The sequence below is a fragment of the Felis catus genome, chromosome C1, assembly GCF_018350175.1.
Source record: "Felis catus isolate Fca126 chromosome C1, F.catus_Fca126_mat1.0, whole genome shotgun sequence".
NCBI lineage: Eukaryota > Metazoa > Chordata > Mammalia > Carnivora > Felidae > Felis > Felis catus.
Genome location: NC_058375.1, coordinates 203,581,972 through 203,596,138, shown reverse-complemented (window position 1 = coordinate 203,596,138; position 14,167 = coordinate 203,581,972). Strand labels below are relative to the sequence as shown.

General features: G+C 44.8%; 1 long non-coding RNA gene across 1 annotated transcript; it reads right to left on the bottom strand.

Moving 5' to 3' along the window:
• Positions 1–5,057: 5,057 nt before the first annotated feature.
• Positions 5,058–12,162, bottom strand: LOC109502884. The gene is made up of 2 exons (XR_002161777.2): positions 11,331–12,162; positions 5,058–5,316 (listed from the first exon to the last, which is right to left on the bottom strand). It is a non-coding gene; the product is annotated as an uncharacterized LOC109502884 (long non-coding RNA).
• Between the last annotated feature and the right edge of the window lie 2,005 nt (positions 12,163–14,167).

The window sequence follows — 14,167 nt, the reverse complement described above, 5'->3', positions numbered from 1 at the left end:
ACAACTTAGTAGAACCTTGGCCAAGAATTTTTAAACACTGTAACGTCAGACTCTATTAAAGAACTGAGGGATTTTTCTTTCCTTTCCTTTTCCTTCTTTAATGTGGCATTGGTATGCAACCCTCCTCAGGTAGATCTAACCAACCGCAAATAACTAAAAGGCATTTTAAATCTTATTAATAGAGCTGCTTTTCTTACTGACAATACAAGAAAGTAACAGCCTCTAAATTTAACCCATTAACAAGCCTTTCCAGCTTCAAATATGTGTGAAATGTCACAAAGATTTTAAATAAGAAAACATCTAGTACAAACACAGGAGAACCCAAGGGTTTGTTTGGAAATTTATATTCTCTCCACCCAGACCTCAACACAAAACACTTTTGGGAAGCAAGGATATGCAGAGGCAATCTACCTGCCTGTTCTGCATGATGAATAGCCCCCAAAACTTAGTGGTTAAAAACAGTCACTTTCTCTGGTTTGGGATTTGGTCCCTCGTGAATTGGATCAGCTGGGTAATTCTTACCCAGGACTTTTCATGTAGTTTTAGTCAGATGGGGGTGGGGGGGGGGGTGCCTGCTGTCATCTGAAAGCCCAATGGGCTGGACGTCCAAGATGGCTGTCAGCCAGGAGGTCAGCTGGGGCCATTCCTTGAAGCAAGCACCTCCACATGACCTCTCCATGTGGTTTGGACTTCTCACGGCATGGCGGCTGGGTTCTGAGACACAGCATCCAAGAGTAAGTGTTCCAAGAAACAAAAGTAGAAACTACATAGCTTCTACTTACCCCAACCTCAGGAGTCACTCGGTGTCATTTCCATTCCATTCTGTTGGTTGCCAGTGGGTCACTGAGGCCACTAATATTTGTGGGGAATTTGTCCCACCTCTCAGTTGAAGGAGCATCAAAAAATTGGGGGCAAGTTTTGACACCTGTCACAGTACCATCAGAAATGATTACCCCAGGGGCGCCTGGGTGGCTCAGTCAGTTAAGCACCCAACTCCAAGCTCAGGTCATGATATCACGGTTCATGAGTTTGAGCCCCGTGTCGGGCTCTGTGCTGACAGCTCAGAGCCTGGAGCCTGCTTCGGATTCTGTGTCTCCCTCTCTCTGCCCCTCCCCCACTCATGTTCTGTCTCTGTCTCTGTCTCTCTCTCTCTCTCAAAAATAAATAAACATTAAAAAAAATTTTTTTAATGATTACCCCAATGCTGAAGGCAAAGCTGGCCTAGGCCACATCTCTCTCAGACAATGCTATCCTTCCTCACACATGCTATGTTGTAGGAATCCAGACAACCGTCCCTTTCCTCTATGATTCAACCACATATATCCCCAATCCCCTACCTGAACCCAGCTCAGAGAAGAGTGTGCAAAGTAGGGCCCCAGAGTACAGTCGTGCCAGCTGCGCACTGTGCAAAAGTAACCAACCGAAACGTGCACCCTTACCTAGTCATGCACCTTTCTCAAGCCTCTGTCTACCCAGGGAGGCTGTTTTGCCTAATTCCTACCAAGGTACTGGATAGTCTAGCAGCCCCAGTGCTCATCCTTGCCTCAGAGGCTCCCAGCTCCCACTGCCACGTACTCTCTCGTTCCTCACTTTCCTGTCAAACTCACTGCTGTGTGTGGGGTGACAGGAAAGGATAGGGAACATATACCTCCTGCTCCACAGCCAGCGATAGAATATACGAAGTGCTGGCAGAGTGCAGATGGACAGATGCCTCAGGCTGAGGGTGTAAAGAAAGGCTCCGCACAAGGAGAGCCTCTGGATGGGCACCGGGGATGCCTGTGATCTGAGTTAGGGAAGAGGAGAGAGGAGGAGCCGGTCCCAGCGAAAGGAATGAAAGTGCAAAGGCATAAAAGGGAAGGTGTAAGCAAGTAATGGAATAGGGGGGTCTTTGGCTGGAGCCCAGGTTAGCAAAGGGAAGAGGGGGAAACTAGGCGAGAAAGAGAAGGGAGAGAAGCCACCAGTTTCTGTGGACAAGCACCATCTCCTGAGGCGCAGCAGCTCCTGCCGGTGCCTGCCCAGGTCCCTGTCGGGTTCCCTGTGACCCTCCCGAGCCCCCATGGGGGAGTCCGCGGAGGACTTCCCTAAAGCCACGCAGAGGCCCGGAAGTACCTGGGAGTTACCGCGGGAGCCAGGGCCTGCCAGGTGAAGGGTCAGGGCAACCTCTGCGGGTGATTTCCACACCAGGTCATTCAACAAGTTGGAACATCACCTGAAACCTCACCCTTGCTTACCTTCCTTTCCCCCCTGTCCCGGTCCCCACTCCCCTACTTGTCTCCCCCGGGGAGAACATCCATAATGGCCACTTCACATGAACACACGTGAAGGAACCCAACCCGAGACACGAAGGAAGTGCCAGTGATCATTCCGGGTTTCATTTTAACCTGATTAGGCCTAATAGTAACGTCCAACCAAAGAAGACTGACCCCTGACTCTCCCTGCTACCTCCACCCCCACCCTGTAAAAATTGGTGTTATTGTTTTTTGTGTTTTTTTTAATTTTTTTTTTCAACGTTTATTTATTTTTGGGACAGAGAGAGACAGAGCATGAATGGGGGAGGGGCAGAGAGAGAGGGAGACACAGAATCTGAAACAGGCTCCAGGCTCTGAGCCATCATCAGCCCAGAGCCCGACGCGGGGCTCGAACTCACGGACCGCGAGATCGTGACCTGGCTGAAGTCGGACGCTTCACCGACTGCGCCACCCAGGCGCCCCATTATTATTGTTTTTTATTTTAGAAGCCAGACTCAGATTTACAGCAATGCAACAAGAACGCCCAAGAAGTGTCGGCCGCATTCATATCATGGTGATATGAAGAATGGCTTCTCGGAAGAAGAATGGCTTCTCAACGGTCACCAACCTCTTCACTCTGGAGCCCCACAGAACCTCACAGCCACAGGAGAGAGGCATCCGTCACCATATTTTGCCTTAAGCAGAAAAAATATTTAATAGCAGCATGGCATAGGCACCAACCAGTGAGAATGGATGGCCAGCTGTAAAGCATCAGCGTTGGTTGGTTATCTAATTATTCTCAGTCATAAAGAGGATGGGCCTCTGTAACTTGCAGCTTACCACAGTCCAAAGACTACATTTTGAACTTCTTTAGCACTTCCTCGGTGCCGGGTCTGTCGGTTACTATCTGGGTGTCCTCAGACAAGTTGTTTAATCTCCTGAGATCTTGTTTCTTCTTTTGTAACATAGAATAATAATGGTGCCCTTAATACGGTTGCTAGGGGGTTAAATGAGGTAATGCATGCAAACGTTAGCAGGGGGCAAGCTAAAGGGATACGACAGATATACCTTAAAATGTACAATCAGCCAAACACAAAGTGTTTCTTGGTCACACGATAGACTCCTGAACGTGAACCTGGTTCATCTTGGCCTTTCTCCGCATGGCGATTCAGTGACCCAGACTCACTCCATCTTGTGGCTCTAGGGACATGTCATCGTCTGCATCCAGACGGCAAAGAGATGGAGTCAGGAGGACATATACCCATTCTTTGAAAGGGCTCAGCCTGGACGTGACACACATCACTTCTCCTCACAGCGTCATGGAGGGACTTGGCCACATCTCAACACAAGCGAACCCGGGAAGTGTAATTTGACCCTGTGCCTGGCTTCACCCACATCCCTTAGGGGAAGCAAGGACTGGATTCCGATAGCCAACTTGCATTCTGTGCCCTAGCACTCCATAAATGCAAGCTGCTGTTGTTCCTGCTCTTTTTGTTGGGTAAGCCAGCAGGAATTTGCAGGTCACTTGAATGATTCATCAAGTGAAAAAGACAAAGAATAAAGCAAGACAATGGATGTTACAGGGTAGCCTACAAGAAGAAATAGAAATGGAGATGACTGGAGAGAGGAATGGGTAAGAGGGTGGTACACAAAATACAAGTAGTAGAAGGAGTAGCTCATGCCCACCACATCAAGAAATAATACAACCAGGGGCACCACAGTGGTTCAGTGGGTTCAGCGTCCAACTCCTTATTTCAGCTCGGGGCATGAGCTCATGGTTCCTGGGGTTGAGCCTCATGTCAGGCTCTGCACCAACTTCTCAGAGCCTGCTTGGGATTCTCTCTTTCTACCCCTTCCCTGCTTGCACACATGCACAAGCTCGTTCTCTCTCTGTCTCAAAATAAATATTTTTAAAAATTTTTAATAAAAAAAAGAAATGCTATAATAAGAGTCTTCCTTTTCACCTGGATCCCAAAACAAGCGCACAAGTTCAGTCTTCCAAGTCACAGCATCCCAACAGTTGAGAGTCCCCTTATGATCATCACACTCGAAGAGCAGCAGAAAAACCCTCTCTTGCCTTAAACTCCAGGTTGCTTTAAGTCTTCAGTCTGCACTAATTTGCATTCTCAGCTTTGAGTGGGTTAAGGGCCAGAGGAAAAAGCCTGCCACTCTAACTACATCCGAGGAGTGTGCTAAATTCTTGTGGATGGTAATTAGCATCCAGCTTCTTTACTCTGCCCGTACAGTATTTTCAAATCAATTGCTCAGCATTAGTGATTCTGCTGGGATTGATTTAATAGTCTAATATGAAGTCTCAGCCCTTCTGTACAGGTTAATTACATGTGGTCTTATACATTCTAATTTAAAAATACTGCCTTTGCAATTATCATCAGCACTAAAACAGAGCACTAGTAATGAAGCTGGGCTTGAGTTTTTTTCCAGAAGTAATGAATTGAAAAACCGAAATGACTTTTAATTTCTTTGGCACTTACCATTTCAATCTCTCTTCTCTTCTGTGGGAAATATAAATCAGGATCTCCTCCTTATCGCAGATTGTTATGAAAACAGGCAAGATTGCCCTGAAGAAAGCAGAAGGCTTTGATTTTGAAACAGCCAAGACTTGACTATTTGAGTCTTGACCAACCAAAAGGGCGCTTCCTTCACCCTAATCCCTCAGTTAGGTATGTATTTATCTGTGAATTTATATGTTTGACAAGCACTTACATGTTGATTACTGTGTGGCAGGTATTGTTCTAGAGCATTATAAATATTAACAGCTCTATGAGGTGCCGTATCAGTTATGTAACAAAGTACCCCAAATGCAGCAACTTAAAACAACAAGCATTTATTATCTCTGTTTCTGTGAGTCAGGATTGGGGGGAGAAGCTTGGCTGGGTGGTTCTGGCTCAGGATCTCTCACGTGGATGGAAATTTGGCCAGAGGTGCTATCTTCTGGGGGCAGAGGACCCATTTCGAAGTTCATTCATGTGGCTGCTGGCAAGACTAAGTTCCAACCCACGTGGGCCTCTCTACCGACTGCCTGAGTGTCCTCACTTCACGGCATCTGGCTTCACCTGGATCAAGTAATCTGAGAATCAAAGTGATACATGTCACTTCTAGTGTGTTCTCTGGGTCACGTGGACAACCTTGGTTCGATGTAGGAGGAGATACTAAGGGAGTGAATACCGTAGGTGGGCGTCCCTGGGGGCCAGCTGGCTACCAAAAGTAGGTGTTATTATTATTTCTGATTTACAGGTGAGCCAATGAGGCACTGATGAGTGAAGTCACTTGTGCGAGGTCACTGTTAATGAATGGCCAACGCAAGATCTGAATTTGGCTCATCTTTCTGCCTCTAGAATCCAAGCTCTAAACAAGCACTCACACACAGAATGGTGTACGCTCATCTAACAGGTTTTAAAAGCAGCTTCTAGACCAGCCGACAGCATTTATTCTAAGTTTATAGTTGATGGAAACCCTTTGCTGAGGATACAAGGTCTAAACAACGCATCATCATCAAAAAACACTCCTTAGTGTCCCCCGGCCTCTGTTGCGTGAAGTCAAACATTCCTATTTCCTGGGCATTCCTTATTTTCTTGGAAAATCAAGCAAACAGCCATCACTATCTGTAGATTCTTTCTGGATACTGTACCTCCCATTGCACCACTAACCAGTTTCTTCCTGTTCAACCTCTGAGAAGACAATGTCAGCTCTATACAAGGACACTGCTTCTGCCAAAACTCATTATTAATCACACCCACCCTTCATATCCAAGGGTCACACTACCCAGACCCTCCGGGTGTCCCTGATACCAGCTCTGGCTTCAGATACACATCCAAACATCTGAGGATCAGACTGCATCAGAGACCTGGCTCCAAGAAGGATTGAACATCAGGGTACCTTCCATTGGAATGTAAAAGGAATTTTGCTAGCCAGTATTCTAGGCACTTTGTGTATATTATTTCATTTAATTTTCCTGTATCCTATAAATATAATCATGATAATCATAAATCATAGCTAGAAGAGATAGCAAGCTTATTATGTGCCAGCCTTGGGGCACCCAGGTGGCTCAGTAGGTTAAACTCTTTATTTCAGCTCAGGCCATGATTCCAGGGTCGTGGGATCAAGCCCCACATTGGGCTCCATGCTAAGCATGGATCCTGCTTGAGATTTTCTCTCTCCTTCTGTCTCTCTCTCTCTCTGTCTCTCTCTCTCTCTCTCGAAGAAGAAGAAGAAGAAGAAGAAGAAGAAGAAGAAGAAGAAAAGGAGAAGAAGAACAACAACAAGAATGGCAAGGCACAGGCTAAGAAAATACTATGTGCCAGGCCCTATGTTAAGTGCTTTATGTACATTAATTCACTTTATCATCAGACAAATCTGAGAGGTAACTTTGACTATTGTTCTCATATTACAAATAAAGAACCTGAAGCTCAGAATGGTTAAATGACTGTCCAGAAGGCACACAGAGGTGGGACTCAAACCTGAGTACGTTTACTATAAGAGCCTTCTTTCTAAACTGGATGAGGAAGGTTAGGGACAGACGCATCTGTCCTCCATTTTTACACAAAGCAGCTGGGTGCTACTCCCAGCCTTTCACATCCAAATGGTCCATCTGAGGATTTTTCTAAACAAAGACCATTCCTTCTCTAGAAGAGATTCTGGGTCCAGGTGTTAAATGCCTTTTTTAACTTTTCTCCACTAGCAAATAAAACAATATATCAGGGGGTTAGCAAGCCTTCTTAAAGGACCAGATAATAAATATTTCCAGCTTTACATCTGGGCCATATGGCCTCTATCATGAATACTCAACTCTGCCATTGTAGCAAAAGCAGCCATGGACAATATGTAAATTAATAAGCACGGCTGTGTTCCAATAAAACTTTATTTATGGACATGGAAACTTGAATTTCATATCATTTTCTCATGTCATGAAATAGTCTTCTTTTGATTTTTTGTCAACCATTTAAAAATGTAAAATCCATTCTTAGCCCCAGGCCTTACAAAAACAGATGGCCATAGTTTCTTGGCCCCCACAACTTATAACAGAGAAGTCAAATTCTCCCAATGAGTTCAGTATCTTGGATTTTATCAAATCAACAAAAAGCCAATTCTTAGGAAACATATTGTCTATAAGGGTTGTCTCAAACCTAAATGTATAGGGATAAAATCAAGTGGAAGTAATTTCTCACTTTCTACACACTTCCTAAAAGATTGGCTGGGGAAAGCCAATGAGGGATGTGGTGTGCACTCAGTAAATTGTGCCTTTGTGACAGAGACTCAGATTTCACCTTATCTCTCCTGTTAGATCATAACAGGGGCTGAGCCTTATTCACCTGTGTGTCCCCACACTGTCCCATTCCAGCTTATTCCAGAACCTTAACCATACCCAGGGGCATACTTCCCAAGCCAGATAGAAAAGCCCAAGGCCTAGCAAGGATTTTTTTCCATTTTGTGAGTTCTGTCATGTGAAAAGTTTAACAAGGATATTGAAACCAAATCACAGTTAGTTAAATATTTAATAAAACATCTTATTGGAAAAGAATAAAATTATTAAAATATGGCCTATACTGGAAAATCTTAGCTATAGAACACTATGAATGTGGCAGGTTTTCAATAAATGTTAAAAATGAAAAAAAGATCAAGGGAGGGAGAGAGAGGGATAGCAGAGGGAGGGAAGGAAGGAAGGAGAAAAGGAAGGACAGACAGAAGGAAAAGACAGAATATAGACTATTTCTTATTAGGCCCCTCCCAAATGGGTTCAATAATTTATTTAATAGAGAACTACTTTCTAATAAAGCCGGTGATTCATTCCACATCATTTTTGAGTAATGTACTATTTTCCAGCAATACTGTCCTTACTTCCCGTTCAACTACCTTTTTCAATAATAAGGGAAATTATTTACATTTGTGTGTATGCCCAGAACGACACCTTTTAATGTTTTAAGAATATCAAGATTATGTTCAGTCTTTTCATTCAATGCATTGAACTGCTCCTGGAACACAGAATAAGACAACCCAGCTTCCCACAGGACACCATACCCTTTTCTGCAACAATGGGGCCAACCCCCGTAGACAACAGGTTTTGGAGGGCAGGGACTGTCTCATTCATTTTAGTACTCTGGGGACCTGGTACCACAAGGCATTTGATAAATGTTTGTTGAATGAAACGTGAATGAGGGAAACGTTTCACCTTAAGAGAATTAAAACCTATTTTCTAACAACGCAACAGCACCTGAGTGAGGCAAGGGTTCCTGGGAGAGAAGAGACACCCAAGAGAATCAAACAGCAAGAAACAAAGGTGAGTGTTGCAAATGTCGGGAGGGCAAAACCGGAGGCCTATTCCTGTGCTTGGAACAAATGCTCCTGGAAGAAATGACTTGATGGTAATCCATCTCAACTCACCTCTTTGTCTAAAATGAGAAAATTTGTCTTAAATTGCCCCAAGCTTAAACGAGGTTTAGTTAGAGTCAACATGTTCTAGTAGAAAGAGAAAAGCAAGGGAGTCCCAACAACTCTGTTCTATCAAAGTTGGAGCTCCGTTCACGGTTGTGTTTTATTGTGCCAAGACCACCAACATTAGACATCATAATAATTGGGGCTCCTGGTGGCTCAGACGGTTGAGCATCCGACTCTTGGTTTTGCCTCAGGTCATGATCTTGTGGCTCGTGAGTTCGAGCCCTGTGTCGGGGCTTGGGATTCTCTCTCTCCCTCTCTCTCTGCCCCTCCCCCCACTCCCAAAATAAATAAATAAGCTTTTTAAAAATTGGTAATGATCGCTGAGTGTGTGTCTGGGTTGTCCCGCCAGCTGATGTTCAACTCATTTCGGCCAAAATGATCTGATACTTTTCTGACTTCCTGACCTCGTCTGAATCTCAGTCAGTTGCCACCAAACAAATGCCAGTCAGAAAGGAAAGCATTATTCGTTTCTCTGCGTGTAGAAATCAGGGTGATTTCCCAATCAGGGCACCGCCAGGGCCAGGAAAGTGACTTTTGTGTTAGGGGAGGAACACACTCCCTGGGCAATCGTTTATCGGAGCACGGGTGGGAAGCCCCGCCTCCCACAAACCACCTTAGCAGATGGGATATTCCTGCCCACGAGGCCATGGGGCTGCTTCTGGTCTCCTCCAGGACCTGGCTTTGAGAGGGGAAGAACAAACGGGCCTGTTACTTTTTATATTCACACTTCTACACAGTTTTTTTTAATGAGCACACGTTTCTTTTATAAAGTATATGCCCTTTTCTAGCCAGCCCTATGATCTAAGAGAAGTTATTGCCATTTCCTCACACAACCTATTCCACAGGGTAGTTAAGAGATATGGCCAGGACTGGCTGGCTAATCCCCAGATCCACTTCCTCCTCTTCCTGGTGCACAGCCAGACTACAGTTCCCAGCATCCTTCGCAGCAGGTGTGCCCATGAATGGAGTTCTGACCGTGGAATGTGAGTGGAAGCGGTATATACCACCACTTCCAGAAATCGCCCATAAGACAGTTCTCCCACTGCCGTCTTCTCGTAGATAAGCACACTGACTCTGGAAGCCATGCGTTGAAGATGGCTGAGCCACAAGATGGGAAAGGCCTGGGTTCCTGATGATTCCTTGGATGATAGCCACCTACCCATCATGAACACTCTCTCAGACATTCTCTTAGTTTACCACGGCTGCTGTGACACAGTCCCTCCAACTGGGTGGCTTAAACAACAGAAATCTACTGTCTCACAGTTCTAGAGGCTGGAGGTCCAAGATCAAGGTGTGGCAGAGTTGGTTTCTTCTGTGGCTTCCCTCCTTGGCTTGTAGATGGTCACTTCTCCCTGTGTCTTCACTCGGTCTTCCTTCGGTGCCTGTCTGGGCCTTAATCTCCTTCTCTCATAAGAACACCCGCCATACAACGTCATTTTAACTTAATCCCATCTTTAAAGAGCTTATCTCCGAATACAGTCACATTCTAAAGTACTGGGGGTCAGGGCTTCAATATATGAATTTGGGGTGGGGGGAGGACACAATTCAGCCCATAACACATGTCCAAGCCCAACATCAATGAGACAAGGAAGTAGACTCCACCCACTGTAGCAGAGATGGGGAAAGAAGCAAGATGTGAGCAAAATAACATAATCTGCCGGTGGCACCAATGATGATACGGTGTAAGAAGTGCCAAGATGAAGTATAACACACCTGGATAAAATTCAAAAATATCTGGCATTCAAACCGCTCCAAAATCTGACCCCCGATTATCCGTCCTTCCTGATCTCAGGTTTACTATTGAATAGCATCAAACCCCTGTACAAAGGGGCAGTGACAAGTACAATGTGACGTAGTAGAAAGAGTATACCCAGATTCCTAAGACCTGTTACTTTCTACATGGTACCCTAGTTTCTCTTCCAGTGTGAGCCAAAAACCATCTGTGTGATCCTGACGAAATCATTTTCTCTCTGCGGATCTATACCCTGATTTCTGAGATGAGGAAACAGACACTAGGGTCCCTAAGATTCCTTGACCCAGTTTCTTTCCTTTGCAACGTGTGTTCTGTTGAACATTAGTCCCAAGAGATGCCATGCAAATAAATGTTTCCATGAGCAAATCACTTGGAAAAAGCTGCATACAATATCCCTTTCCTAGAATACCAAAGGTTATGAAAAGTCCTGCAATAAAAAAAAAAAAAAATCCTGTTTTACCTCAACTGTTTCCCAGATGTATTTGGCCTAAGAATTTCTCCTTCTGCCCCTTGTAACATGGCTCAGAAGCAATGAACTAACTCCCTAAGTACACACAGGCTTGGGAGAGTTAGATTTGTTAACAGCCATGTCCACCTTCCCCTCCCTGCCCCCAGGGACCATGATGCTCCGTGAATTTTTGCTTCTAAGCCAGGAAGCCCCCAGACTAAGAGGTAGTTACCTCTCACAGGCTTTCTCAGGCCACAGCTCAGTCTTCCCCATTGTCTAAACGCTCCACAAACAGAGCAACAAAAGCACCAGACCTCCCACGCGTCCATTGGTATATGGGGACTCGGGGCCCTTATTCCCAGTGTTACTCAAAGGACTTTTTGCCTCTCCCTTTTGGAGATACTCTTCAGTCTACCGCGTATTTCCAAAATCTCTTCAGTCGTGGCACCTCTTTGTCCTTCGCGGGAGAGATTTGAGTTTGGGAGACAATGAATGTCTACTGGAGCCAAGTCTGGTGAATCCCTTGGGCGCTGAAGCTGAGAAAGACTGTTTCGGCATCAGAAATGGAGGGTGCAGTCCACCTCATCTTTCAGTCAGCCTCCTGCTCATCTGGCTCCCAGGCTTCTGGAACAAGAATAGTCATTCCAAATGAGATCGCCTGTGCATTCCGGAATCTCCACACACCATATGCCGAGCGGTCTGTGGCTCCCTTGAATGGCAAACAATTATGTCCGCTTGTTTGTTTTGTTCCTTTATTTGGCCCCTTGTCTGAACAGAGATGCCGAATCCAGCGTTTCTTGCATTGTGAGTTCTCCTGGGGCCATTCGCGTTTCCGTCGCCAGCTATTGTTCTGAATTCAGAAGACCATCCCCAGATTGCGCATTCGCATCCCTAATTGAACCGAAGCCATTCTAACACCTCCCGTTCTTCCTCTCTCCCCTTATCCCCTGCACACTATCTGTCTGCCTCTCTCTGGCTTTGATCCCAGGGTAAGGATTGTTTTGTTAACACTAGTCCTGTTACTCAGTAGTCAGCTTGTGCTTTTGCTTTCCTTCAAATAACATTTAATTGCTTTAACACAACTTTTTCAAGGAGGCAGAGGAGTGTTCTTTGAAGACCCAAATTAGCCTCAAAGCTGGTCTCTCAATGCTGTGAAGATTTGTGCTGACTTTGAATAACCAGAACATGAGACAAAAGAAAGTTTTATAGCACCTTCTCTGAGAGCATTTGAACTGTAGCTATATTTTTATTTTTAATTTTTTTTTCAACATTTTTATTTATTTTTGGGACAGAGAGAGACAGAGCATGAACGGGGGAGGGGCAGAGAGAGAGGGAGACACAGAATCGGAAACAGGCTCCAGGCTCCGAGCCATCAGCCCAGAGCCCGACGCGGGGCTCGAACTCCCGGACCGCGAGATCGTGACCTGGCTGAAGTCGGACGCTTAACCGACTGCGCCACCCAGGCGCCCCTGAACTGTAGCTATATAACCACAGATTGTCAGAGCTGGAAGGTAATGTAGGGGTCGTAGATTCTTAGTGGGTCCCAAACTTCTTTAGCTGTGGGACTCGTTTCAGGGAAAGAAGCTTCCAGGATCCCAACTATTAAACAAAAGCAACGAGAGGTTCTCAGGAGAGTTTAGATCTTCAGATTGGCTTCAAATGCTTCATTGAAGTATCTGAAGAATCCTCTTCTCCTGGATTTTGATCACAACTTAAAAACACAGACATTTTGGGGTACCTGGGTGGCTCGGGTAATGATCTCCAGGCTTGTGGGTTCAAGCTCCACATCAGATTCTGAGCTGCTTCTGATTCTGTGTCTCCCTCTCTCTCTGCCCCTCCCCTGCTTGTGCTCGTGTTTTCTCTCTCTCTCTCTCTCTCTCTCTCTCTCTCTCTCTCTCTCTCTCTCGCTTTCAAACGTTTAAAAAAAATTTTATAAAAAAAATAATAAACTCACAGACATTTTACTAAGGTCCAAAGTAAGGCCAAGAGAGAATCAACTAGTACCTGACAGAGCAAAAAACAGAACCCTCACCTTCTGGTTCCTGTACCAAGTGTCGCTATAAATCCAGCTGTGCATCTGAAGCACTAGGGAGCTGGTTAGGAACACAGATTTGGGAGCCCCAGCTGCTGAGGATTCTTATGAACTAGGTCTGGAGTGAGAAGTTTGAAGAAGCGCCTTCTAAAAATTCCCTGTGCGTCTGATGGAAATCCAGGTTTAAGAACCACAGATCTGTAGTATCCAGTCCTCCATGCCCAGGTACCAAAGGGCAATTGATTCTTTTCTTTTCTTTTCTTTTTTAAGTTTATTTATTTATTTGAGGTGGGGGGGGGGGGAGGGTGGAATCCCAAGAAGGCTCCACACTTGCAGAGTCTGATGCAGGGCTTGAACTCATGAACCATGAGATCGTGACCTGAGCCGAAATCAAGTGTTGGACATTTAACCAACTGCACCACCCAGGTGCCCCTGATTCTTCTTAGGAAAAGCAAACCAGGCCACAGAAGAGCCTAGATTTGCCCATGATGTGACCATCACCAACAATGGTAAAGTAGAGTGAATTGGGACTGCTTTAACCAGGTCCTAAAATCAATTAGTGGGTTACAGGGGTTATTTACAAAGTTCCATTCAGAAGGAATTTGACCAATGTTTTGTCTTCCTAGGTAATTGTACAGCAGTTTATAGGAATAATCTCTGAACAGTAGTATCTTAAGATGGATCATGCTTCACCTTTTACAAAGTGGCTTTCCGTGCACTATCTCTTTCAGTCCATTCAACAACCCAAAATATGGGTAAAGCCCGTCTTATTTTCCCTATTTCACAGACAATATGACTGAGATACACAGAAAAGTGGCACACTGAGTACAGAGGTGGTAGGGCTTGGTCTGAAACCAAAATCTTGGGATTCTGATTCCAATATGCCTCCTTAATGCATCAAGAAAAAAAAAAATCCATAGTACCATAGCCTTCTCTTTTCTGCTCACTCCAGCATAATCACAAATGGTATTATAAAATGGAAAACTCGATAACTCTAATAGCTATTAAAAAAACACTATTGATGCTCACAGCCAGGACCTCATGATGTTTATTCTAATGTCCTCATTTACTACTAAGCTATCATTGTAAAATGAAAACCGTTCAACAGAATTGTATCTTTTGACTTCCCGAAATCAATTTCTACTTAGGCTAGGAAGTACAGTAGTAGGTTAAAACTCAAAAATGGGAAGACTCTACATCAGAAATTGTTCATCAACAGCAACAATAAAAAATCAATGTTTATTTCAATTTTA